At 58.6% G+C, this 27,194-nt stretch overlaps 1 long non-coding RNA gene across 1 annotated transcript in view; it reads left to right on the forward strand.

The window, feature by feature from the left end:
- The window catches only part of LOC138809982 (uncharacterized), a 190,280-nt gene that overhangs the window by 53,056 nt on the left and 110,030 nt on the right, over positions 1 to 27,194 (forward strand). The window lies entirely within an intron of this gene.

A 27,194-nucleotide genomic window follows, 5' to 3' on the forward strand; every position in this document is an offset into this window, starting at 1 on the left:
ACACACAGTGTGCAGCGCCTGCCCCTCTGATGTCACACTGTCACAGTGTGCAGCACCTGCCCCTCTGATGTCACACTGTCACACACAGTGTGCAGCGCCTGCCCCTCTGATGTCACACTGTCACAGTGTGCAGCGCCTGCTCCTCTGATGTCACACTGTCACAGTGTCCAGCACCTGCCCCTCTGATGTCACACTGTCACAGTGTACAGCGCCTGCCCCTCTGATGTCACACTGTCACACACAGTGTGCAGAGCCTGCCCCTCTGATGTCACACTGTCACAGTGTGCAGCGCCTGCCCCTCTGATGTCACACTGTCACACACAGTGTTCAGCGCCTGCCCCTCTGATGTCACACTGTCACACACAGTGTGCAGTGCCTGCCCCTCTGATGTCACACTGTCACAGTGTGCAGCGCCTGCCCCTCTGATGTCACACTGTCACACACAGTGTTCAGCGCCTGCCCCTCTGATGTCACACTGTCACACACAGTGTGCAGTGCCTGCCCCTCTGATGTCACACTGTCACACACAGTGTTCAGTGCCTGCCCCTCTGATGTCACACTGTCACACACAGTGTTCAGCGCCTGCCCCTCTGATGTCACACTGTTACACACTGGTGTGCAGTGCCTGCCCCTCACATCTAAAAAGCCTCCCTGTGGGAACTGCATCGCCCCAAACATCGTATCAACAGGGAAGGTGACATGTAACACTTACAGAAGCTTCTGGTTCAGCCTATGTGCAAGTGACCAGATCAACTCTTAAAACAGGTATAAAGTCTAGATGCATAGAAAATCTCAAAACCTAATAACAACAGATGCTGGAGGGGATGTGGACAGAAGGGAACCCTACTGCTTTGTTGGTGGGAGTGTAAACTAGCACCTTCGGGCTCAGTCGGGAGGGAGGGAGCTCCGGAGGAGAGATGCCCTGGCTGCCTCCGTGAGTGAGGCCGTCGCGGGAGGACTGAGCAGAGCCACTGAAGGAGGACAGAACAAGCCGTCCAGGGAGGACTGAGCAGAGCCATTGTGGGTGAGCCATCAGGCCCAGGGTCTGGAAGTAAGTGGAGCCAGTTCAGCCATCTTGGAGGTGTGGTGAGGACTCGTGTGGCAGAGACCTCCTTGCTCAGAGGAGTTCTAAGTGAGGTCCACCATAGCATAAAGACCTTCCAGTTGTGGCCCTTGTGGCCCTGGTTACCGGGCTAGGCTACAGTCACGTGACAAGTGAGCGAGACAGGCCAGACTTGTGTGCGCGGGGCCCTGGGGAGACGCCAGTTCCCACGGGTGGAGCTCCACTCTCGACCACTCAGGTGCTTATCCCACGTGGGCTGCCGGCTCTGAGCCGAGTGTGCTCTGGAGGCAGTGTGCAGGCTGCCACAGACAGGGTGGGCCTTGGACGTCTCCAAGAGGAGTCGGACCCCTCCCCTGGGGTCATTGGGAAGACTGTCCTACTGCAAATGCAGAAGGGCAGGCACATGGGACGCGTGTCTGTCCTGCGTCTGATTCTGGGCCAGCGTGGGTCGCGGGAGGCAGCCAGGCTCCGTCGCACACCAGGGGGTGAGCTGGGACATGGAGCTGTGGGTCCTCAGGACGGTAGTGGGTCGGGGCCTCCTGGACTCAGATAATTTCCCACCCTGGTGTAGCAGAGCCAGGCCTCTTGAGGGGTCTCTCTGCCTCCCAGCTTTGTGTTCAGCCCGCTGCGAGCACTTGCCTTTGGAAGACCCTTAATGATCCTGTATTTCCGCTGGTCCTCAGCCTACACTTGACTTTCCCTTCTGTTTCCAGGGCTCATTCCCGGCTCTGCCCTCTGCTCCACAGAACTGCTTTGTTCTGCACTGAGCTGCTCACTGTCCCACCATTGTAACGATAACAAAGATCTCCATGGGTCTGAGTCACTGCTGGCCAGCGAGGGCACTGCGCCTTCCCCTTCCGAGGCTGTGAGCTCACCGGCTTCCGAGATTTGTCACCAAGGCCTCTGGCTCTTCTTTGATTAGATTTGCATTTGCCTTCTGACTTGATTCTTGTCTTTCTTTTCTTTTCCCTCCTCTTCCACCTCCTCCCACTCCTCCTTCCTTCGGTATTGGGGGGTGAGGTAATTAAACACATGGAGAAGGGATCTTATGATATGAGTGTCTCTGGAAATACATCCCCTGATCCCATAGCAGTGAGAGAGGGGGACATGCCAGAGGTACATTGAGAGCGAGGGGGGTGGGTTCTGGAAGATGGCAGTCTAATCTGCACCTGGACTTTGCTACACTCCCTGTGGCTCCCATTAGAGGGAGGTGGGGAAGGAATCAGACAGGCTAGGGTGGGATGTGGTGATGATTCTTAGATTCAGTGAGTTTCTCTCCTAGCCTTAGATGTGACTGTCCTTGCCGCATGCACTTATTGCTCTCATCTCATGGCTAAAGCCATGAGAACAAGATGAGAACAAGAACCCCATCTAGATACCCACCTACCCATCCATCCATCCATCCATCCATCCATCCACCCATCCACCCATCCATCCATCCACTCATCCATCTACCCATCCACCCATCCATCCATCCATCCATCCATCCACCCATCCATCCACCCATCCACCCATCCACCCATCCATTCATCCATCCACCCATCCACCCATCCATCCATCCATCCACCCACTTATCCATTTATGCATCCATCCATCTTCACCCACATATTTAACCATATATCCATCTAATCTGTTTATCCACTCATCCACCTATCCATCCATTCATCCATCTACCCATTGATTCATCCACCTATCCATCCAATCTATTTATCCACCTACCCAACTATCCACCCATCCATTCATCCATCTATCCATCTATGCATCCATCCATCTCCATCTACATATTCATCCATTTATCCATCTACGTATTGCTCAGTCTTCCTCCACACATCCACATACACACTATCTTCTTATGCATCCATCCATCCATCTCCCATCCACCTATCCATCTATGCATTCATCCATCTATCCATTTGTCCATCTCTCTATCCATCCACCTATCCATCCATTTATCCATCCACCTATCCATCCATCTATCCATTAACCCATCCATCCACCCACTCACCCACCACCCATCTATCCACCCATCCATCTGCTCACTGATCCAATTGTTCATGGCTTGGTCAGTGTCCCTGTTGAGCAGATAGACAGGGCCTGGGCTAAGGTGTGAGTCAACACCTTGGCATCCTAGAGCCTATGGCCTACAGGGAAACAGACCCTAAGGAAATGGACCAAGTGTGGTGAGGAACACAAGCTGGTCTGTGGCAAGCTCACAGGGAGGCTCTCCAGCAGAAGGCACAGGCAGGGACGTGAACCTGCTTTGACCCCACTGGTGTTGCTTCATGACTCATTTATCATGGCATCCGCTTGTATGCAGCATGTCATTCGAGTTCTAGTCTATTTGCGGAGGTGTGCAGCCATCACCACCCTAATTCTGAAGCATTTTTATCGCTCCCCACGCCTCCTCCCACTCTTGCTGCCGCTGCCCAGGGCTCCCTGTGGCGAGGACAGCAGTGACGCAGGCTGGGCCACCCCGGACGGAGGGAAGAGGGGAGTTAGCCGTCACCCGCCTGTCGGAACAGTGTGGCACCTGTCTTGGACACGCCTTGCCCCTCCTACTTGGAGATAGGAAGGAAATAAATCTCCTCCCTGTAAACCTCTCAAAGCCAGGGCCCTCACAAGTGGTTTGCTTTTGAGGGCTGAAGGATTTGGTTTTTTTCTCTCTCAGCGTTAATGTAGCCTTTCTCTCCATGAAGGGGCCGTTCTGGGGCTTGGCTCTAAGACACAAAGACGCTTGTGCAGGCTGGGGGGGTCCACTGTAGCTGCAACCCCGGTGCCTTATCTTGACTTCTCCGGGGGAGTCGGTGAAGGTCTGGCTGCCCGACGTCTCCGGTGGAGAGTTTGCCCGGCCCAGTGTTGTCTGGGTGGATCAAACCCTGCTCTTTGCCCTCGGAGCTGGAGCTGTACTAACAGAGAAGGGCGTGTTATCAGTAGGATGGCATCTCCGCTCCCCCAGAGGTGGGGGCCTCACGGGGAAGCTGACCTCCCGGGGACCCTCACACAAAGGCAAGAGGGGAGGGAGGAGGGAGGAAGGCCTTGAAGCTGGGCAAACATGGGAGAGCACGGGAAGGGGGGGATGTGTGCAGTGGAGAGGGGGTGCTGGCCCCAGCTCACGGCTGGGCAGGAGGACGGCTCCAAGATGGAGCTTGTCCCCACGTGGCCAGACAAGCAGCTGGCTCAGAGCTGAACAGGCCTGGGAGGCCGGTGACTGGCCTGGTGATTCATTGGCGGGGGTGGGGGGGTGGGGCGGTGAGGGACGGGGGGGCAGGGGGGTAGGGGGGTCCAGCACAGATCCTTGGCCAAGCTGTTTTGTTGGAGTTGCTAGGGGAGGGTTCTGAGTGGAGGTCTAAAAAGCAGGTGCAGCCCTCCGAGCGGCTTTCTGGGTGGCGTAGGTCTCTCCACACTGGCACCGTACAGTGTGTTTCCAGAGAGATCAATAAACAACTCTGGATTTAGACCCGACCCCTGGAGAAGGTGCAGCCATCAGAAAGGCAGCAGGGGGTGGTGGAAGGGCAGGAGATGGAGGAGGAGGCCACGGGGTGGGGTGGGGGAGATGAAAGTAGGGGTGGAGGAAGCGGTGGTGGGAGAGGTAAAAGTAGGGGTGGACAGGGGAGATGGTGAAAGAGAAGCAATAGGTGAAGGAACTAAAGTAGCAGTGAAGATGTGGAAGTGGTAGATGGGGCTGGGCGGAGGCGGTGGGGAAGACGGAGGAGGGGGCAAAAGTAGGGTGGAGGAAAAGGTAGATGTGGAAGGGCAGAGGGGGAGGGGGTCGAGGAGGGGAGAGGAAAAGAGGGAAGGGGAGAGGGAGGAGGAGGTGGAGAGGAGGAGGAGGGGTGTGGGGAAGAGGTGGGGGGGTTGGAGGTGCAGTTCAAGGAGTGGCCGTGCGGGCTGCGGCGGGCGGGGGGGGGAGGGGCTCCGTGAAGGTGCAGGCAGGTGCCTCTGCTGTTTTAATTATTGCTTTATGGCGATGGTGCGTATGTATGTGGTATTGGCCTTCACCTACCTGTACCCCTGTCAATGTGAGGGGAGCATCCCTGGTCCTTCCGTGTAGCAGTGCTGCAGTACACGGTTACCTTAGAACACCAGAAGGTGCTCTGGTTCTGACTGAACTATGTGGTTAGACTCAGGGGCCGGTGGCTCTTCTCTTCCTTAGCCCTTGGTGACCACCATTCTACTCTCAACGGCACCAGAGCAGTGCCAGCCCCACCGGTGTGAAGGGGGCGTGCGTGGCTTGCTTTACTTCACAGTATGCTCTCCAGAGCCTCCAGGTCTCTGCAGATGTCAGGACTTCACGCTTTTTATAGCTGAATGGTATTTTATCAGGTGTGTATGCTACACTCTCCTCATCTAGTCATCTGTCACTGGGCACTTAGATTCCTCCCATTTCTTGGCTTTTGTGGACAATGCTCATGGAGACAGGGCAGTGTGGACATCTCTGGGAAAAATGAGTTTCATTTCTTTTGGCTATACGCCCAGCAGCAAGCCTGCCACGCCTCATGGTAGAAAATGAACCCCGTGTTCTCTAGTGGCTGTGAGACCTGACGGTGTACGAGTTCTCTCTTGGTCACATCCTTGACGGCACTAGCTGTCTGCTGCCCTTCAGGTGACGGCCAGTCTAACGGGCGCAATGGATCTGATGTGGCTTTGGTGTTCATCTCCCTGGTGTTCTCCCTGACTGCAGTAGAATGGTCACGATGTGATCAGAGAGTGACAGAAACACTTTTTTTTTTTTGCCCTGAGAAGCATTTTCCAGTTACCAACTAAGCCCTGAAGCTAGAAGAGGCCTTAAAGATCCCTGGGTCCGGCTGCTTTGACTTTTATCAATTGAGAGAGGAGGGAAGTCAGTCAGTCTGAGGCTGGGGGTTCAAGAAACCACACATGGTCTGTGGGAAGGTGTCCGCTTCCCACGTTCCTGACCTTGTGCCCAGCGTCTCGCTGTCTTTGCCACCTACACCCGGCCAAGCCCACCTGGCCGACAAGATGGCCGCAGGCTGACAAGATGGCGGTCGGACTAGTTCACAAGATGTGGCTTTAGAAGGAGATCTGGTCTTATCTCTAAGGAGACTCATCTGACACCCATCAGCCACTTTCTCTTTGAGATGACGCCTGCACATTGTGTCAGCAAGCGGCTGGACCATGGCAGGCTGGGCAATCATGCCTACCCTGGAGACTATCTTCAGGCTTTATTTGGTATTAAAAAACCCTGATGTGCTTAAAAGGCTCTTCCTGCTCGGCGAGATTCTGCCTGCTGCCGAGGGAATTATGAATTTCATCCTTTGCGGAAAAGGACCTTTAGGGGCATCCGGGAGAGCAGGTCAGCTGGGAGACGCTGCATCTTGAAGGCATGAAACTCACTTTTCTGTGTCTTAAGATGAATGCGTGAGACTGCAAAGCACACAGAATGTTTGTAACCCTGTCAGGAGGATGCACAGCCATCGGCTGTGGTGAAGAGGTCGATCTGCAGCGACTCCAGGCTGGGTGCCGTTGCTCTGCTGTGTGTCATCGCATCGAGTGGCCACAGGGCCCCAACGCTAAGGTCTCTGGGCCCTGAGGACAGACTGGCTCCCAAAGGGACACACCTTCCCTCAGCCTTGCCAGGCAGGTCCACGGCTCCTGGTCATTGATCCACTCGGTACCGGGTAACTGCTCATGTGCTGGTTTCTGAGTGATTTGGTTTTGTTGATGAATAGAACGGCTTTTGTCACACCGAAGCCATCACTCAGAACTGTCACCAAGGTGGTAAAAACCCAACTCCGATGAGTAGACAGGAAAACGGAAGTTGGTGGGCTCCGGCGCAGACGTGCCTGGAGCCCCTGGCTTTCAGCAGTGCCGGCTCCAGGACGGCAGGCGGGAAGGTGGGCAGCCTCTCGGACATGTGCAGCGGGAGCTCTGAGTGCCGATCAGCCTGCTCACATGGCCCGAGGGGCAGGAAGGCGCTTCCTCCCAGTGTGAGGTGCTCCTGAGTGGCGTGGCCCTTGGAAGGTCTCAGCAGGGAGGCCGGGGTGGGGCCAGGGAGGTGAGGAGGGAGACCTCACCCACGGCCCGCCCCATGCCTCCATCGAAGGGCAGACGGACACTGGCCCAGTACCTCTGGGTGGAGGGAGGGAGGAGCGGCTGAGGAAGGGTCTTGGCACCGGAGGACGGTGGGCTCCCTGGTGTGGTCCTGGCAGTGGCCTTGTGTTTAAGCCGAGGGGCAGGTCCGCTTGAGAGGTGACCCCTCCTCTCGCTCGCTTCCGTGTTTGTGGAGAGCAGAGTCACGGCCTCACTGTTGCTAACCAGCTCTGCGGCCCAGTGCTCATGGCAGCTTTGAGATCCTCTCCACACACATACACACACACACACACACACACACACACACACAGCCCCGCCCCAGCTGATGGCACCATTGGCTGGACACTCAGGATGACCCACATACGATCCACAAGGTGTCTGTGGACAGAACCGCACATGCAGCCACGCTGCTAATTCAGCACGCACACCGCACATAGTAGGTCCTGCTGTCTCCCTCTCCCCCCCCCCAGGTGCAGGGTGGGCTGCCCGTCCGGTGCAGAGCCTGTGGCCACCTCCACAGGGCCATCTCTCCTCCTCGGCCTGCAGGGTTGGCGGCGGCATGTCAAACAAGCCCCTCTTCCTCTGGGGCTCTGTCTGCATCACGCCGGCGTCGGCGTGTGAGGGGTGCAGGCTCAATGTGGCCTTCCCGGGTGTCGGTGGGGCGCTGACGGCGGGGCGTGGGTTTCCCCTTCCCGGGGGCAGACGCGCTGCTGGTCTAGGCAATCTCAAATGGCAGCATCTGACCTTCCAGGCTGCCCAACAAAGGGATTTTCATTTTCCAGAGACTCTTGCTCACCCTGCCCGCCTGGGCCCCGTCCCATGGCTCCGTGACCTTCAGCTGGGCCTGCTCGGAAGTCCGGCACGGAGGCTCCTTCTCCCTGCACAATGGGGCCCCGGTGCCAGCTTTTCTCAATACCCAGCTTTGCTATCTGTGCTGTAGGAGTCTGAATGCCATGTGTCGTAGTCGTAACCGGCGGGCCCCCGAGCCGCGGTGGGGGATGTGTGCGCCGGGATGAGCTAGCACATACCGCAGGCAGGGCGCCGGCCGCCCGCGGGCACAGAGCCGGCCTCGCTCTCCGCTTGTGCTGCTGGCGCTGCAAGCTCGAAGCCTCTCCTCCCTCGCTGTGCCAGGAGGGCCGGGGCCAGGAGAGGGCGCAGGGTGCGGGAGGCAGTGCACAGGCCTGTCCTGCTCATACCCCACCGCTGCCCCTCCCGCAGCGCTGACACAGTGGACATCACATCTGGCCGGCCTCCCTAGGGCAGCTGCTCCAGCTGTTTGTGGAAGTCCACGAGTAGCTGGCAGGGGAGTGGGTAAACCCTCAGCCCTCTGTGACCCGGTGGGCGTTGGATGCGGGCATGCCGTGGGGGAGCGTGGGCAGACCCAGCGCGCGGGCGGTCTGGGGCCTCGAGCCTCCAGGGCCGGCAGGGGACGCCCGCAGTGCAGAGGCCTCTCCTCTCCTGAGAGGCTCTGCCTCCGTGTCTCCTGTGAGCACGCGAGTCATCTGGACGGGGGCTTCATCCCCGCGTTCCTGGGGCTCCCACAGCCTTCCGGGGCCGGGGCGGGGCCGAGCAGCACGCGGGCGCTGGGCTTTAAACTCTGCCTCTGCCATGATTTTGAGGGTTGCTGTTTTAGACTTCGTTTTCTGGTCTATGAAATCGGCTGTGGAGAGCTAGGCGTCCAGGCGGCGGGATAAAAGAGACGGCGCGTGTGGAGTTCCCACACCTCCACGGGCCTCGGCCCTGAGCGGCCTCTGCCTTGATTTCCTCTTACCTCCAGGGGTTTGCCGGAGGGCGGCTGAGGGGCGCGGGTGGCCATGGTCGCAGCGTGTGGTCAGTGCCAGCTTTGCTTCTCTACCCGCTCTTCCCACGAAGCAAGGCAAGCGCCGCTGTCCTGAGAAGGGCGTTGGGAAGTTGAGATCTTCTTCCATACAGCCTGTGGGTGGCAGAGGCAGGCCCCCAGTCTCTGAGCCTGGGCTCTCGGCTCCTTCCACGGAGCGGCCCTGACAAGGCAGCCGGCTGGTGGAGCCCTGGGGGAGAGGAGAGCCAGCCCTCAGGGCCACGGGCAGCATGAGGTGGACGTGGAGGCCGGTCCAGGCTGGGGAAGGGTCCAGCTGAACACCCGCACTGGGCCTGACCAGCATGTGGCTCAGGCCAGTTGCTGGCGACGAGTGGACAGAAGGCGGGGCAGGCCGTCCCTGCCTCAGCCTGGCAGTGGTATTTGTTCAAAGACCACAAGAAGAGATGACTTGGAAGGGCTCCTCTCTTGGTTCATCTGTCCATTCAGGAAGCCTCACGACTGACAGAAAAAAAAAAAAAAAAGGAGAGAGAGAGACACGTAAGCAACGAGAGACCGACGAAGATGCGCATGGAACACGAGCTGGCAAGGAGCAGGAGCGGCCATTTCAGGGAAAACCATCCGCGAATCAAAGCAGCCAGCAAAACCAAGGGCTCCCAAGAGCAGGAGCCCAAGAACTACCCAAAGAGGGCACCCAAAGGGAGCCCAGGGTCTCCAGGGACAGCGCCTCAGGGTAACCCGAGGCCTCGTTTCCCACAGAGCACGCAGGGGTCTTCTGGCAGGCATCCTGTCTGGAAGTGGGGTCTCCAGTCCTGCCTGGCCTAGGCGGCAGCTGGGGAAAAAAGAGCCTGCCCAGGGCCCCCTCAGGCCAGAGCCCCGGTCTGGAGTCCTGAGCCCTGCCCGGCCTCTGGGGCCCCACAGCCTGGCTCTGCCCCTCACCCCACCCCCACCCTCAGAGAGGCTCCTGGAGCCATCCTCCCTCGGGCCTAACGGCTTGGATGCCGGCCCCGACCCCATGCGTTCCCTTCCCCGGCCTCGGGCCTGTGAGTGGTGACCGGCGCCTGGGCTCCTCCACCCATGCTTGGCCACAGAAAGCCAGGTGGACTTTGACTCCAGCAATGGGCAGAAGGGAAGCACACGCGAGGCCCAGGACCAGGGCGGCCTCTGTGACGCGTGAGGGGCGGGCAGAGGTTGCGGTGGGGCACGGGTTTCTCCTGTCTGTCCGTCGTTGCCGGGGCAATGCTCTTGGTGTGGCGGTCAGCTGGCTGCCCCCGGAGCTCCCTCTCCCTGCTCGCGCGGCTGCGCTTCCCCGGCAGCCTGGCACGGGTCTGCGGCTGTGGGCAGAGGGTGTGAGCCCAGCCGCGGCTCCCCGGTGTGGGCTGTATCCTCGGGAGCTGCTCTGCGCCTCCCGGCCTCACACGCGCACATGGGGGACCGAAAGCCGCTCATCACTTTGGCCCGGAAACAGGACAGTTTCAGTGAGCCGGGCCTTTCCGAGCCCCGTTACCCATCTTGGCGTAGTTGCCTGGAAAGTGGTATGCTGGAGGGATGTGGTATGGAGCATTGTTTATTGGATCTCTTTATTTACACTAACTTCAACGGTAGTGTCATCATCAGAGAGAGACATTGTTATACACGTTCACGACACAGTACAAAGGCTGCAGATACAAGGAGCAGTGTCTACCTGTTTGGGGGTTGCTTTGTTTTAGGGAACACTCTAAGAGTCTGAAGGCACAGACAAGTGAGGTGTGGTAGCACATACCTGTAATCACAGACACTCCGGAGGCAGAAGCAGGCGGTCGACTGTCTCAAAAAGAAAATGCAAACCAGTGAGCCGAGGGTGTGGTTCCAGGAGGGCAAAGCGTCTCTAACAAGTTCTAGCAAGCTCCATGTCCCGATGTTTAATCCCCAGTACTTATGTTCAATCCTCAGATGGGGAACCGAGGCCCATGGAAGAGCAATGACAATGTAAGAAGAGAGATCAAAGACAAAGCTGGGCTGAGAGTGGTTGATCTGAGTGGATTTCAGATCACCATCACCTCGACAGCTGGCTGACTGGCTGCACCAAGTGCTCTCTGAGCGGTTGCTGCTGTGGACAGCCTTCCCTGTCACCACGCCCCACCTCCGTGCCTCAGCTCAGTTGGCCCTACGTGCATGTGCCTTGCTTTACAGGCATGGCTCGGCTGGAGCAGGGCCTGCAGTGGGCAGGGTCTGAGGTGGGCGGGGTCTGTGCTGGTGCAGGGTCTGCGGTGGGCAGGGTCTGTGCTAGGCAGGGTCTGTGCTAGGCAGGGTCTGCTGGTGCAGGGTCTGTGCTGGTGCAGGGTCTGCTGGTGCAGGGTCTGTGGTGGGCGGGGTCTGTGGTGGGCGGGGTCTGTGATGGGCAGGGTCTGTGGTGGGCGGGGTCTGTGCTGGTGCAGGGTCTGCAGTGGGCAGGGTCTGCGGTGGGCAGGGTCTGTGCTGGTGCAGGGTCTGTGGTGGGCGGGGTCTGTGCTGGGGTAGGGTCTGTGGTGGTGCATGGTCTGTGCTGGTGCAGGGTCTGTGCTGGTGCAGGGTCTGTGGTGGGCGGGGTCTGTGCTGGTGCAGGGTCTGTGGTGGGCGGGGTCTGTGGTGGTGCATGGTCTGTGCTGGTGCAGGGTCTGTGCTGGTGCATGGTCTGTGCTGGTGCAGGGTCTGTGCTGGTGCAGGGTCTGTGCTGGTGCAGGGTCTGTGCTGGTGCAGGGTCTGCCCTGGTGCAGGGTCTGTGCTGGTGCAGGGTCTGTGCTGGTGCAGGGTCTGCGGTGGGCGGGGTCTGCCCTGGTGCAGGGTCTGCACTAGCATGCTGCTGCATGCTCTTGTCTAGAGACAGCTCATGAATCACGGGCTCCTGCTCACCCCAGGATTTGGTCAGTTATAAAAATACCCGGAATTGGTGGAGGGCGGATTCAGGAACCCAAGCTCTCCTCATCTGCAGCCTGCAGTATTGGATTGTACAATTATAGCTGTTCAGAAGTTACCTAATTTGCCACAAGATGTCAAGTAGCGGCTTGGAGATGTAAGCTTTCGCTAATGCCTTTGACCTTGGAGCGTGTGCCCTGCTCTGGGAGCAGTGCCCTGCTGTTTGGATGTGCATCCGGATTTGGAAAAATTAACTCCTATTCTCATCTGGATAGCTAGCCAGAGGCATTTTACCTTGAGCTGACGTGTGAGGACAGACGGGACCTGGAGGAGGGCCTCTCCCAGTGGACTGTCAGCCAGCCACTTTTCAATGCATCTCTCTGCTGCCGGTGGTTGAGCCTTTGGCTCTGTGAAGATAGAGCCGAGTACCAGAGGGGAGAAGAGGGCCCTGGGTCAGGGCAGGGTGGTGCCCGGGGCTGGCTGCCCCTCGGCTCCTTGAGGGGACTTGGTGGCAGTGCTGTCTGACGCCTGTCATTTGACCTTGAGAGTATCACCTTCTTTCTCTGGGCCTCGGTTTACTCAGCTTTCCAACTAGGGCCCATTGACGAGCTTCAGGAGTAGTTGCTGGACTCTGCCCACGGGTTCTTGGGCAGACAGCTGTGGACCCGGACGGAGCTGAGCCCTGCAGAGGCTGTTGGGCTGTGTGGGCTCAGGGTGGGAAGTGTGGTCTGGGGAGGTCTTGAGATGGAGATTTCTACATCAACAAGCAGATGACAGTAAGGCGACTCAGCCTTCCCTTTAGGTTCCTCCCTTGTCCAGTCTGACCTAGTGGTTCTGGAATGGTCCTATTGTGGTAGCTCCACAAGCCCCCCCCCCCCCCCCCCGCTGCCCATTCTGCACCACCCTGCCAGGTCTTCCCGAGACGCAGCTTCAAGCCTGCTTCCTTCCAGTGTCCCACCCCACCCCATCCCAATGGAAGGTGGAGGCTGGGGCTCCTCATGTTGGTCCTTACTGCTGTCATCCCCTGCCAACATGGGCACCGGAGTTCCAGGGGCTGGAAGAGACGAATGGTGGAATTCCAGGGAGCCCAGAGCCCCCAAGGCCGAATTCCTCATACTTGGGCTGCATGGTTGGTCCTTGGGTCCATCTTTCTGCACCTAGCTGCTGGGACTGAAGAACCCCCAGGATAAAGAAGGAAGGTTCTTAATTTTTTTTTTCTGGTGAAAGTTTGATCTGAGGACCTCCTGCTCTTGCCTATTTTGTTACAGTTAGTGCTCTACACTTGAGCCACACCTCCAGCCTGGTTTTTTTGCTGGCTCATTGGAGATAGAGTCTCTTGGACTTTCCTGCATGAGCTGGCTTTGATCTTCCAGAGCAGGTAGGACTGCAGGAGTGAGCCACCAGCACACGGCAGGAAGATTCCTTTGCCCACTCTTCGTTTTGACTCTAGACCCAGATTCCTCCAGGATCCTGGTGGATCATTTCAGAGCCTAACTGCTTTTGCCCCAGTGGGTCTGAGTCTCAGGCGGTGCCTGGGAGAGTGTGCTACTTCTTGTGCTAATTCCACCATGGGGAGGCGAGGCCCCCTGGACTTTCTTAATCTAATGTTCTGCTCTCAGCAGTCTGGAGCCACTGAACCAACCCAGCCGCCAGGTCTGACCGGACGCCACCTCTGAATTGGGGATGGTGGTAATGATCACCATTCACACATCAGCGCTGCAGATGTCAGGGTTTGGAGATGGCTGCTGGCCTCTGGCTCTGCTCCTGGACTGCCTCATGAGTTCCCCAAAGCTCAGGTTTCCAACACCATGCGAGGCCTGCCACGTTCTGGGCACGTGAGCCATGCGCATGGACAGTTGGTGTCTTTGTGGATCTGGTGTTCTGTGGTGTTCTGTCCTCTTGGCACTAGCCCGTGTTCTGTGGTGTTCTGTCCTCTTAGCACTAGCACATGTTCTGTGGTGTTCTGTCCTCTGTGAGGCACAAGTGTCTCAGCTCCATCACACTCTTTTCTCTGTGTGCGGTGTGCACATCACGAATCATGCATGTGTGTACACAGTATGAACAATGCATGCATGATCACATACGTGTGCATCCTCATTGTGTTCATTGTGTGTGCTGAGGGTATGCATGTGTGCGATGTGTGCTGTGTATTTGTCCTGTGTATTGTGTTGTGTGTGTGTATTGTGTGTATATGCACGTCCTGTACAGGTATGCCATGTGCTTGTGTCACATGCCTGTGTGTCATATGTGCCAGGTGTGTGTGTCCTGTGTGTGTTGGGTGTATGTGTGTATGTTGGTATACAGCGACGCCCTACTGGCTGTTAGCTGAACACGCGCTGTCAAAGGAAGATTATGGGGGATGCGTGGATTGCTAAGAAGCAGACCACAGCTCAGGGGACATGGCTAGCTTCTAGAATAAACACATCAGGAGCTCGGAGGAGAGCATCGCCTCTACTTGGAGCATTTCTGCAGCTCCATTGGTGGATGTGGGCAGGCCTTGTGGTTGGTGTCCTGTGGTTGGTGCCTTGTGGTTGGTGTCCTTTGGTTGGTGTCCTGTGGTTGTTGCTCTGTGGTTGGTGCCCTGTGGTTGGTGTCCTGTGGTTGGTGTCCTGTGGTTGGTGCCCTGTGGTTGGTGCCCTGTGGTTGGTGTCCTGTGGTTGGTGTCCTGTGGTTGGTGTCCTGTGGTTGGTGCCCTGTGGTTGGTGCCTTGTGGTTGGTGTCCTGTGGTTGGTGTCCTGTGGTTGGTGTCCTGTGGTTGGTGCCCTGTGGTTGGTGCCTTGTGGTTGGTGTCCTGTGGTTGGTGCCCTGTGGTTGGTGCCCTGTGGTTGGTGCCCTGTACTTGGTGTCCTGTGGTTGGTGCCCTGTGGTTGGTGTCCTGTGGTTGGTGCCCTGTGGTTGGTGCTCTGTGGTTGGTGTCCTGTGGTTGGTGCCCTGTGGTTGGTGCCCTGTGGTTGGTGCCCCGTGGTTGGTGCCCTGTACTTGGTGCCCTGTGGTTGGTGTCCTGTGGTTGGTGTCCTGTGGTTGGTGCTCTGTGGTTGGTGCTCTGTGGTTGGTGCCCTGTGGTTGGTGTCCGTGGTTGGTGTCCTGTGGTTGGTGCCCTGTGGTTGGTGTCCTGTACTTGGTGCCCTGTGGTTGGTGTCCTGTGGTTGGTGCCCTGTGGTGGGCTGGGCCCTGTGGCAGGCGGGATGGCTGGGACAGTCTCCCTCCCAGCCCAGCAGTGAGCGGGGAACCTTGCAGAGACCCTCTGGGACTTGCAGGTGTGGATGGCATGGCTATGGACCTGCTGTGGACCCCTTGGCTGGTGTGTGGCCAGTGCCCATCTGGGCAGCCCCTCTGAGGTGGTCTGTAGGAGCTGGAGGGCTGGGTCTGGCAGAGCAGGCCCTCAGGGTACGGCTGCCCTGCTCTCTGGTTGGCAGCAGCTCCAGGCACTGGGCCGCGGCTGCATGGGCCACGCAGTCATCACAGTCCCCTGGGGAAGATCTGTCACCCAGGACCCTGCACTTCCCCCGGTGTGTCTTTACAGAATGAGTAGTTCAGCCGGGAACCGTGGCTCACACCTGTCATCCTAGCTACTCAGGAGGCTGAGATCTGAGGATCATGGTTCAAAGCCAGCCCGGGCAGCAAAGGCCGTGACACTCTTATCTGCAATGAACCACCAGAAAACCGGAAGTGGCACTGTGGCTCAAGTGGCAGAGCGCTCACCTTGAGCTGAAGAGCTGAGGGACGGCGCCCAGGCCCAGAGTTCAAGCCCCACAACCGATAGAAAAAAAAAAAAAAAAAGAAAGAAAAAAAGTGAGTAGTTTAAACAGACGCAGCGGGCCGGGAGGAGGAGCTGCAGCTTGTCTGGCGGAGGGACTGGGGTCTGGAGAGAAGGCTCGCGTTCTCGCCCACGGTGCTGCTCCGGCCGCGCTCTGCGCTGCTCTCTGTCTCATGACGACCCTCCGGAGCTGGCAGGGGCTTCTCAGGCAGGGCGGCGGGCACCGGCCTGTCCAGGGCTGAAGGCCCCAGGCAAGTGGGGCCCCTGGCATGAGGCCCAGGGACGGGTGGTGTGAGGTGGGGTGGGGGCCGAAGACCCCGCGTTCCCAGATGGTCTGATTTGTCCTGCCCCAGCGGGCATGGGAATCTCGCTGCATTTGCATAGGTGTCCTCACTATCAGCCGATATCTCGCACGGTGTCATTCCGGGCGTCCTCTCAAGCTTGGTCTCTGTAAGGGAGCCAAGAGCTCGTGTTATCATGCCAACCTAAGCGCCCAGGGCAGGGAGTGAGATGCCCTCTGCCTGGCGAGGGGTGGCCAGGCCCAGCCCTGGGGGCGGGGGGCTGTGGGGAGAGGGCGGCCAGGCCCAGCCCTGGGGGTGGAGGGGCTGTGGGAGAGGGCGGCCAGGCCCAGCCCTGGGGGTGGAGGGGCTGTGGGAGAGGGCGGCCAGGCCCAGCCCTGGGGGTGGAGGGGCTGTGGGGAGAGGGTGGCCAGGCCCAGCCCTGGGGGCGGGGGGCTGTGGGGAGAGGGTGGCCAGGCCGCACGGCCCAGACAGCGCGGGACAGCGGGAGGACCAGGGTCTCGGCCACGCGCCCCCCCCCCCCCCCGCTCTTCTCCAAGGGCAGGCCACGTCTGTCCTGCGGCTTCCCGAGGGACTCTGTGCAACTCGGTGGGCAGAGTCGGGGACCTCTCTTCTCGGCGGCCGCCGCCCCGAAGGGCTGGCAGACAGACAGCCTGCGTGACTGCACAATGCCTTTTAAGGCGGCGGGGACCAAGTGGGCGTGAAGGGCACAGGCACTGCCCCAGGACGGCTGTGGACCCCTGCACCGAGCCCCGCCCGGACCCTGGCCGCACGTCTGGGAGGGGCTCACAGGAGGCCCCTGTACCCCCAGTTACGGAGTGCTGAGTCTGCCTCCCCACGCCTCCTCTGTTCCCCAAAGGGCCTCAGCTTTGGAAATGCGGCCCCTCTCCCCCGGGGGTCCGGGTAGCTGTGGGATGGGGAACCCCCTTGGTGGCCCACGGCTTAGCGCTCACCCAACCTTGGGGGGGGGGTCGGAGTTGGACCCCAGACCCTTGACAGAGGGGGCCTGCCCCGTGGCACTGTGGGGTCTCGTGCCCACGGGGAGGCCCCCAGCTGGGCTTGCCGCCTGGAACTGAGCGCTTCGTGGTGACGTGTGACCCGCTGGCCGCACGCCGTACCATCTGGGCGCTGCCTGGAAGTGTCTGGCGTGGGCTCGGCCCGTGGCCTGGCTTGGGCATGCGTGGCAGCAGAAGACGCAGCGGGCACAGAAGATGTGGTGACGGGGGTCTGTTTGCAGTTTAGATTTTTCCTGGGCCTGAAATTTGGGACATGCAAAGGCCCAGACGTTGAGCGCCTCTGCGCAGACTCTCCACGTGTCCCTAGCCCTGAGTGGGAACCTTCACACCAATTTTCTGATGGGGAGGCGCCTGCGGGGTCTCCTGCGGACAGGACACCTTCTCCAGGCCCCCACGTGGCTCTCCCTCGTGGCACATTCCCGGGGTCAGACTCGTACTCCTCCGGAGGCTGGGGTCACCCCCTCAGTGCCGGCGAGCCTCCCGGCCGGGAGGGGCCAGTGGCAGGTGTTGGCCGCACGAAGCCGCTCGGCCTGTCCAGGCCGTCTTGGAGTCTGCCCTGCAGTGCAGATGCTAATTGCGAGGCTCCCCAGTTGCCATCTCTCCTGGGCGGGTCCTATCCGTGTGCGGCCACACCCTGTGTGTTTCTGAGGGCTCAGGCCCAGCAGGTGCTTGTTGGGGAAGGGTGGAGGGGGCGGTTGACGTGAGCTCATACCAGACCATGCGCACGTGAGTAGGCATCGGAAAGGGCCAAACAAGAAGCTTTACTTTTTAATGGGACGGTGATTAAACGTTAATGGCCGGTGACCTCACGGAGTGCCTGCCGTGAGAGTTGATTTACTCATCGGTGCCTGCTCGTGCCTCTGGGCACCAGGAAATTACATAATTAAGTATAGATTACCCGACGTGCCATCACACATCTGATTACTCCCGAGAGACTTAATAGTAATGCTTTGTATTTATACGTGCTTTTCATCAGATTATCTCCAATCACTTTACAAATATTATCTCATTAATCCTTTGCAATAGTCCTGTGAATAGTCTGATTTAATGGATTAAAAACCGCAACCCAAAGCCATTCGGTGCCAAGGGAAGCGCCCTCTCCCTCACACTGCCACAGCGGCCAAAAGCAGGTGTTTCTACCATCTTCTCCCCAGGAAAGCCTGGCTTCTAATGAGGCAATAGCTACGCAGGTTCCCGAGGAAATGATGGGAAGGAGCCGTGAGGTGTTTCCAGAGGCGCCCTTCTTCATGTCTTACGCAGCAAGGGAGGTGCTGCGTTCAGCACCGTACTCTGAGATACTGAGTTTCCTTTCCAGTTAATCCAATGGAGACTGATGAAGAATTAAGCCTAAGATTCTACCTTGATTTAAATCCAAGATGATAATTTTCACGCGTTTCTGTCCTGTTTCGAGCGGTTCTCTCCAAATGGAGACTGGCCCTGGTGGACCAGAGGCTGCTGGTATCCAACCAGGACTCACCACAATCATCATCATCTTCCTTGTTATAAAAGCCTCATCTTCTATAAATCCCGCACAGAAGAGGGAAGGAAATGTGCTCATGGGGGCCAGGCCCGGCCTGCTGGTCCTCACCATGCCCAGTGAGGGAAAGCTGGCGTTAGATGTTTGAGGTTGTGTGAACAGTTCTGGGGGTCGTGGTCTGTTTCTCTTCCACGAATTCCCACCCCTTCTCAGCATCACCGTGAGCACAGTGGGAGACGCTGGGCGCTCCGTCCATGGAGTCTGTCTGCGCCTGGTCAGATGCTGGGAAGCACACCGCAGAACAGGAGTGCATTTATGTGTAATTATCACTCATTTGCCACTCGGGCCTGACAGTGCAGGAGACATCAAATGCATCCATCAGAGATTTATTTAATGGGCAGTTCATGGTGGGGGCTCTTGAAGAAACAAATTACCTAACTAATTGGAGGAAATTTGACTTTGTGCACGGAAGGAATTAGGGTCTTGTGCTCACGTCAAGGAGGCGGTCACCTGCGGCTGACTCTTCCCTCGGCCCTGCCGGTGCCTGGGCGAGCGTGGTTCACGGGAGCTGGCTTCAGCAGGATGCCCACGCTGAGCGTGGCGGGCCGGCAGGTGAGGTGTCCAGTGTCCCGGGACACAGGAGGACGGTGTATCAGTGTTGTGGGTCGGGAGGGAGCAGGGCGGCCCGGCCCCGGCGACCCTGAGCAGGAAGCCGGGCTGGGGAGTGCATCTCCTTCCGCTTGCCTTTCCTCCCTCAGCGGAGGGTCCCACTTTGCGTCCAGGCTGAGATGGTGTGTAAGAACACTCTGTGGACACAGACCAGCACACACAGTGGCCAATCAGAGAGTGGCACTCCATGCTGCACGAATTCTCACTTCACCCGTGACATCTTCCCACGGTGGGAAGTGGGGACACTGGGGAGCCTGGGCCCGGCCCCTCCTGCCCTCGGCAGCATCCCCAAAGGTTCCGTCTCCGGGGGTCACACGGTCATGACTGGACAGCCCGGTGTGAGCAGGCCTCATAGACAGCTCAGGTGGTGGGCGGGGGGGGTGCCCAGGCAGGGGGGGCCCCCAGCTGGCCTGCTGCTGGCCCCCTTTCCCGGCGTTCTGACACAGCCTACTTTGGGGATGGTGTCAAGATGTCCTGCCCACCTGGCCACTGAGAGGACCCGAGGCCTAAGTGGAGCCAGTGAGCGGGCCGGGCTGGCAGCGGGGGCCGGGGAGGGGAGCAGCCTCATCTTGAGTGTTGGCACAGGGTCTGAGCCTGCCCACAACCCCATCGAGTGTCCCCGGTCCTCCGTCAGCGTTGGGCTCATGTCCCAGCATTGTTCCCTCTGGGGACAGGGCTAGGCTGAGCCTCCTAGACCCGTGACTCAGGAAACGAGTTCCGTCCCATGAATTCTGCGTGGAACCCACCAAGGTTGTGGCCACAGCATGCCCACCCATTCATGATGAAGCAGAGGTCTGTCTCGGGCTCAGGGGGCTCTGGGGGTTCCGGGGGCCGTGGCTGCCTCCAGGGTGGGTGCTCACTTCAGGCTGCTGACGGCACAGGCTGCCGCTGCAGGGAATGGACGGTGTGTGTCAGTGGAGCCTTGGGCTTGTCTGCGTCTGCACAGCTCCAGCGGCCGTCCCGACCGCACGGGCCTCGGCCTTCCACGCCACGCTTTCTTCCTCGTTTTTATGTGTTTACTTGAAACTTTTTTAAACCATTATTTTACTACGTCAGTAGTTTTTGCGTTGGAGCTGGACCGCGTTTCTGTGGTTATGGGGTGCCCAGTGCTCGGAGCCGGCCGGGCTGGGCTGCGGAACTGATTAGCATACCCACACTGCTCTGGAAGTGGACTCTGTCAGCAGTTCCTTTTATTATGAGCATCGTCTTTGAGTAGTTGTACACAGGAGTTGCCAGTTAACAAGGCAGTGTGGGAACACAACGCGTCTTGATCAACATCTCCCTCTTAACGTCCCTCCCCGCCCCTCCCCACCCACCAGGCTCCCCACTCTCCTGAGCTTTGTAGACCAGGCACTGAGCTCTTCAGCAGTTTTCAGTACGTGTCACGTTGCTAGCTTAGTTGCTGTGCTGCGTGATAGGTCGTCAGGACTTCTCTGGTCTAATGTGAACCGATGTTCTCTGAGGTTTCTCCACTTCCTGCCTCATTTTCCTCTTGGTTCTCGTAGAAAATCCACTGTCCAGTCTGCAACATCTGGCCTCAGACCTTAACTTCCTCACCTAGGGTGGAGGGGAAGCAGCAGATGGCTGGAGCAGGTATGAATGCCAGCTCCCCGGGGCCAGGGCTCCGCAGGGACCCCCGGAACCCCCACCCTTCTCTGGTCTCCATCTGCTTCCTGGAAGCCCACCACCAGCTCTCCTCTGTCTGCTCTCCACTTGCTCGCTTCTCCCCACCCAGATAGTTCCCCACCAGCCATCCTGTCTTGGTTCTGGCCCTGCATCAGTTGAGATACCTTTTCAACCCCAGAGAGACCTGGGAGTGTGAGCTGAGTCACGCCATCCATTTGCTTGGCCGGATCTGCTGGCGACGACTTCCCTGCTCCAAGCCAGGCTCCTCGTCCTGCTGCCCAGAGGTGCCGACGGATTCCTGTCTATTCCTCTGCCCCTCTGCTTTGCTCAGCTCTGCTCCTGTTCCATTCCCTGCCTTTCACACCGCGGAAAGCCAAACCCACGCCCTACCAGAGTCTGCGCACGCCCTCCCTCCCACGCGCCTGGGCGGCGGCGGACTGTGGAGGACGAGCCCACTGTGGCTGCGTCTCGTCTCCCGGTGGGCTGGGCGTGTTTTCTGTAGTGGGACACAGCGCAGTGAGCTTCTTCATTGCTCTAAAGACATCGCTAGGACCGTAGGCTCTGCACTGGTTTCCGATGGCACCCCGAGGTTCTGTCTGTAAGTGTGGACACACTGTGCACAAGGCCAGGACCTCACAGTAGGCAGGAAGGAGGTCAGCCATCCACGCCAGGCCCCGATGATGAGAACAGAGCTTGGTCATCAGTCCCATAAAAACGTCTTGTTGCTGACGGTTAGTGTTCTTGAGCCAATTTCTATCGGCTCATTTGTCCAAGTTCCTTTGCCCTATTTAGGAAAAATAAAATGCCAAGATGCCTAGCTAGACTCAAATTTGTGACACTCAACAAATGATTTTCAATATACCATATTACATACGACACACATAAAAAACCAAAACCCAAAGCAAATCCTGTTTGTTCCTAAAGTTCCTTGGCACCTGGGATTTTACCTGATATAGGAGAGAATGCTTTTTTTTAAAAAAATTGGCATCCATTAATTGTATAGGGGGGATTCATTTTACCAAATTGGTTCATGTGTATAAAGCCTTTTCTCTTATGTTTTCCCTCATATGTAGACATTAGATGTGAAACATGTACGTAAGCACATACAGAATCATGTGTACAGCTATGACATGAGACAATCCAACTGAAGCATGGTGTGAGATGCCATGATGAAACAATTAACAAGCACTTTAACAAAATAGGGTTTAGGAAGTTTAAATTGGTCTTGTCTGAGTGTAGGCATTAGAGGGCAGAGGGTGAATATAGACAAAATACTTTGCATATGTGTGTGCACATGGAACCAGGTATCTGGGTGACATGGAGAGAATGGAAGGTTCTGTGTGTGTGTGTGTGTGCGTGCATGTGTGTATGTGTGTATGTGTGTGTGTGCGTGTATGCCAGTCCTCGGGTTTGAACTCAGAGCCAGGGTGCTGTCCCTGAGCTTGTCTGTTCAAAGCTAGTGCTCTCTCCGTGTGAGCCACAGCTCCGCTCCTGGCTTTTTGCTGATTAATGGTGGTAAGACTCTCATGAACTTTACTGCTTGGGCTGCTTTGAATCACCATCCTTGGGCCTTGGCTTCTTGAACAGTGAGGATTATAGGCGTGAGCTACTGGCACTTGGTAGAAGATTCATTTTGAAACAAAAGATGCTACTTGCTTTTGAGGAAATGAAGGGACTGTCCAAAGATATGTCCCTCCCGTGTGGGCTGTCCACGGAGTGCTCCCCGCCCTCCCCAGTGTCCTCCTCCCGTGTGGGCTGTCCACAGAGTGCTCCCTGCCCTCCCCAGTGTCCTCCTCCCTCCCGTGTGGGCTGCCCACAGAGTGCTCCCCGCCCTCCCCAGTGTCCTCCTCCCGTGTGGGCTGCCCACGGAGTGCTCCCCGCCCTCCCCAGTGTCCTCCTCCCGTGTGGGCTGTCCACGGAGTGCTCCCCGCCCTCCCCAGTGTCCTCCTCCTGTGTGGGCTGTCCACGGAGTGCTCCCCGCCCTCCCCAGTGTCCTCCCTCCTGTGTGGGCTGTCCACAGAGTGCTCCCCGCCCTCCCCAGTGTCCTCCTCCCTCCCGTGTGGGCTGTCCACAGAGTGCTCCCCGCCCTCCCCAGTGTCCTCCTCCCTCCCGTGTGGGCTGCCACGGAGTGCTCCCCGCCCTCCCCAGTGTCCTCCCTCCCGTGTGGGCTGTCCACAGAGTGCTCCCCGCCCTCCCCAGTGTCCTCCTCCCGTGTGGGCTGTCCACGGAGTGCTCCCCGCCCTCCCCAGTGTCCTCCCCGCGTGCCTGTGCGCACCAGCAGGGGACGGGACGGGTCCCCGCGCGCCTGTGCACAAGCCCTGGCCGGCTGGGGCCGGTGCCGGCCCCCTTCACAGGCAGCCTTGGCTCTTGTTCTCCAACACCGTGGTCCACTCCGCCTTCCCCACCTTCTCACCCACGCCAGGCCCTGGCCCCGGAGGGTCTGGCCGGACTCACCCACACCGGACCCTGCCCCTGGAGGGCTTGGCCAGACTCGCTGTGGCCTGAGCATGTCCTGGACGTTTTGGGCATCTGCCAGCCGTGGAGGACAGCTGCGAGTCCTGCGGCAGCACGTGGTCTTCTCTCTGGGGTGTTAGAGGCTGGAGCGGATGTGCTGGGCCACACACAGTCCTCACTTCTAGAATGGTGGAGCTGGAAAATCACCTGATGCCGCAAGGGCTCTGGCAGCTGGCCGTGGGCAGCAGGAGCTGGCCGTGGGCAGTGGCAGCTCTCCATAGACAGTGGTGGCTGCCTGTGGGCAGTGGGGGCTGGCCGTGGGCAGTGGGGGCTGGACGTGGGCAGTGGGGGCTGGCCGTGGGCAGCGGCGGCTGGCCATGCACAGTGGGGAGATGGCCATGGGCAGTGGGGGCTGGCCGTGGGCAGCGGTGGCTGGCCATGCACAGTGGGGAGATGGCCGTGGGCAGCGGCGGCTGGCCATGCACAGTGGGGAGATGGCTGTGGGCAGTGGGGGCTGGCCATGCACAGTGGGGAGATGGCTGTGGGCAGTGGGGGCTGGCCGTGGGCAGCGGTGGCTGGCCATGCACAGTGGGGAGATGGCCGTGGGCAGTGGGGGCTGGCCGTGGGCAGCGGCGGCTGGCCGTGGGCAGTGGGGGCTGGCCATGCACAGTGGGAAGATGGCCGTGGGCAGTGGGGGCTGGCCGTGGGCAGTGGTGGCTCTCCATAGACAGTGGCAGCTGGCCGTGGGCAGTGGCGGCTGGCCGTGGGCAGCGGGGGCTGGCCGTGGGCAGTGGAGGCTGGCCGTGGGCAGTGGAGGCTGGCCGTGGGCAGTGGGGGCTGGCCGTGGGCAGTGGGGAGCTGGCCCTGCTCAGAACGGATCTGGGTGGGGGAGAGGGAGGGCTGTGCATTGGAATCTCAAGCCTGAGCAGCTTTCCCACCCTGCTGTAATGCGGACATCATCTAGAGAGGAGCCACATTTTTGGTGCATCTGTCCCTGGGCCTTGCAAATGCCGAGGGTCCCAGCCGAGTCTCATGAGCGTGGTCAGTGTGCTGTAAGTCTGTGAAGACACTCAGGTTTGTGGAGAGCCGGCTCATGGGGCCATACACTCCTCAAGGCAGCGGTCACCCCGTGATGTGCGTGTGTACCCCATGCCGTGCAGCGTCTGTATGGTGTGGGCACGCACGTGTGTGTGCACGTGTGTGTGCACGTGTGTGTGCATGTGCTGGGACTCTTCTGGAGTTTTGTGTCATTTCTATCCATCAGGGAGGTCATAAAGACTTTGTCCTTCCTGCAGACACCACAGACTGGGTCCTTAAAGTAAAATGCCAGTGTGAACTTTCCCAGCACCAAGGAAAGGGGCTTGGCGAGGGAAGAAGAGAACAAGAGAGAGTTTCCACGAGGCCAGTTTTTCCTGGTGTGGATTTCAAGATCGCGTGCTGCTCTTTTGGAACAATTTGCTGGCAGTGAGGCCACCCAACCCAACACATGTAGCTTCTGTAGATGACTCCAGTTGATGGGTGTGTGGTGTACAGAGCTGCAACCTCAGAATCGCTGCTCTTCATGTCCTTAGCCTATGACAAAAGCAAGGAGCCCAGGGCTGTTTCCCGAGTCACCTCCTGCGGTCGACGGGAAACGCTTCGGGTGGGAGCTGAGCTCTAATGTCACAGAGCCCACAACGGTTGTGTGGGTCATGGGGGCTGCGGGCCTCCCGTGGTGCAACGCTCTTCACTATGATCTCTACTGTCGCCACCCCTCCCCCGCCCGTGGGCAGTCGCTTCCCCACATTTCAGACAAGTGGCAGCCCACAACCCACCTCACAGGACTGAGCGGTGGACACAGGCAGCCATACACTCAGCGCACATGTATGAACACGGAGCCGCTAACGGGGGGGAGGCTGGGAGAGGTGGGGAGATGCGTGGCACTCCCAAATGGACATGCGGAATTGGAACTTTTGTGCCACTAAAGATAACAGAAACCAGTCCACTATAAAGAGAGTTCGTAGACCAGCGGGGGAGTCACCAGCACATGAGGTGGAGATAACGTGCGTTCCACGTGAAAACAGACCTGCACACCGGCCTCCTGGTGACACTTCCAGGGGGATTTACACTCTCCTGGTGGAAAGGAAAACTTGAAAAAGGAAACGCGCCATTCTCAAGATGCCAGAGAAGCGCCGGAGGCAGCCGCGGCCACACAGGTTCAGCTCAGCTCCCTCTTTGCCCCTTCGGCGTTCCTTCCCCATCACAACCCCACCGTCGCCTCTGCGGCTGGAGACCGGGCTGTCCCCTGGGAACAGGGCCAGCCGCATCCTCTGTGTGCGTCCTGGGCTCTGTGGGCCTTGGGCTGAGAGAAGCCCAAGCCCTGGGTCTGGTTCACAGTGAGCTCAGGTGCCCTGGTCTGTACTGAGCGCGGAGCTCTTGATGCTTTGGTTTGTAGTGCGTGCCTTTTTTGTTTAATGCATTGGAAAGGGCTAGCGTACAGTCAATTGATCTTATAATAATTTACGAGTGAGGCATGCTTAAATGCCTTGGGTAGGTGGCCACGGCCTTGGCAGAGCCCACACACGCCTTGGGGACACAGCCACGGCGTTGGGAGAGCTCACGCGCGCCCAGGCACTCAGGCCCCTGACGTGGACCTGCCCATGTGTTCAGCGCTGATGGCCGGGGAGCTGGCATGAGTGATTCTTCAGTAGGTTCCCGCTGTCTGGGCTGCAATGCCTGCGAGGTTAGGCCTGATGTTGTCATGGTTCTGAAGCAAGGATAGATGGGAAAGGGCGACAGCCTCCTTCCGTGTCGTCAGGTGAGCTTTGTCGTCAGGTGAGCTTTGTCCTTGTGACTTGGAATGCGTGCTCAGCCATGACACGTTCACACACACGGGCAGAGCTCGCTCCGCCTTTCCCTCTGCTTGTCCTTGCTTAAGCACCGAGGATTTCAGATAGTTCTCCTGTGTGATCATGGACAGATAATCTATGATGTTCCCCAGACAACTAATTTTAGGTTTTAGATGTTTATTCTGGAGCTCCTATTATATGAATCTTCAGTGCACCACGCAGCCATGGTGTTCGTGAGTGGGACTGAGCCTTTCCTGCGGGCTTAGTGCCAGACACGCACACATCCTCCACACATATGCGCACACACAAGCAAGAAACTCTAAAAATTAGTTTTTGTGGGGCTTTTCTTGGTTATACTAGGGTTTGGTTACAGGACCTCCTGCTTGCTAGGCTGGCATTCTACCACTTGAGCCATGCCCCCAGCCCGCCAAAGACTTTTCTAAGTCAAATGGGAACCAATTACAGTGAATATTGACTGCTTGTTTTTTAGTTGGTCCTGTCCCTCAGGTGGCAGGGGAAGTTCCGGATTCTTCCTCTCAGGGCTCCCACAAACGCTGTTAGTGGGGGTCGCTTGGTGTTCCTCATACTGAATGTGGGATGCTCGGTGGATCTGCTTGGCTGGGAAGAGGCACAGGGGCCCCCCGATTGCCGAGCGGGTGGGGGGCCAGGGGAGGCACTGTGCCAAGCCTGGTGGCTCTTTCCCCAAATAACAAGAACACGAGTCACGGGCTGGGAATGTACCAGGACTCCAGCCACCTTCCAGCCAGCCCGGCCTCCTCGCACGCAGGGCTGGGCTGGAGGAAGGATCAGGAGCTCTGACAGTCCCAGCCCCGGGCCTGATTTGTTCTTGTGTCGGGGCGGGCTCCCTGCAGAGGCCGTGAAACACCTACACAGCACAGACTCCAGAGAGGATGCTCCTACCTGTGCCTGCCTGCTGGCCCAGCGCCACCCCACGCCACCCCTCCCCCAGGCCACCCCCCTCCCCCAGGTCACCCCCCATGCCACCCCTCTCCCAGGTCACCCCTCCCCCAGGTCATCCCCCACACCACCCCTCCCCAGGTCACCCCTCCCCCAGGTCCCTCCCACGTCACCCCTCCCCAGGTCACCCCTCACAACACTGCTCCTTCAGGACACCCTCAGAGGACCACGGTTGAGGCCACAGTTGGGGCTGACCCCAGCTGGGTGGGAGGGACTTAGGCCAAGCTCCAAGGGCCTTTGGGGAGCTGGCGAGGTGGGGCTGGAGGAGGCGGCCAGGCTGTGGCTTGGGGTAGTCCCGGCAGGGCCT

This window comes from Dipodomys merriami, unplaced genomic scaffold (genome assembly GCF_024711535.1).
Source record: "Dipodomys merriami isolate MVZ:Mamm:240054 unplaced genomic scaffold, mDipMer1.0.p SCAF_5, whole genome shotgun sequence".
Classification (NCBI taxonomy): domain Eukaryota; kingdom Metazoa; phylum Chordata; class Mammalia; order Rodentia; family Heteromyidae; genus Dipodomys; species Dipodomys merriami.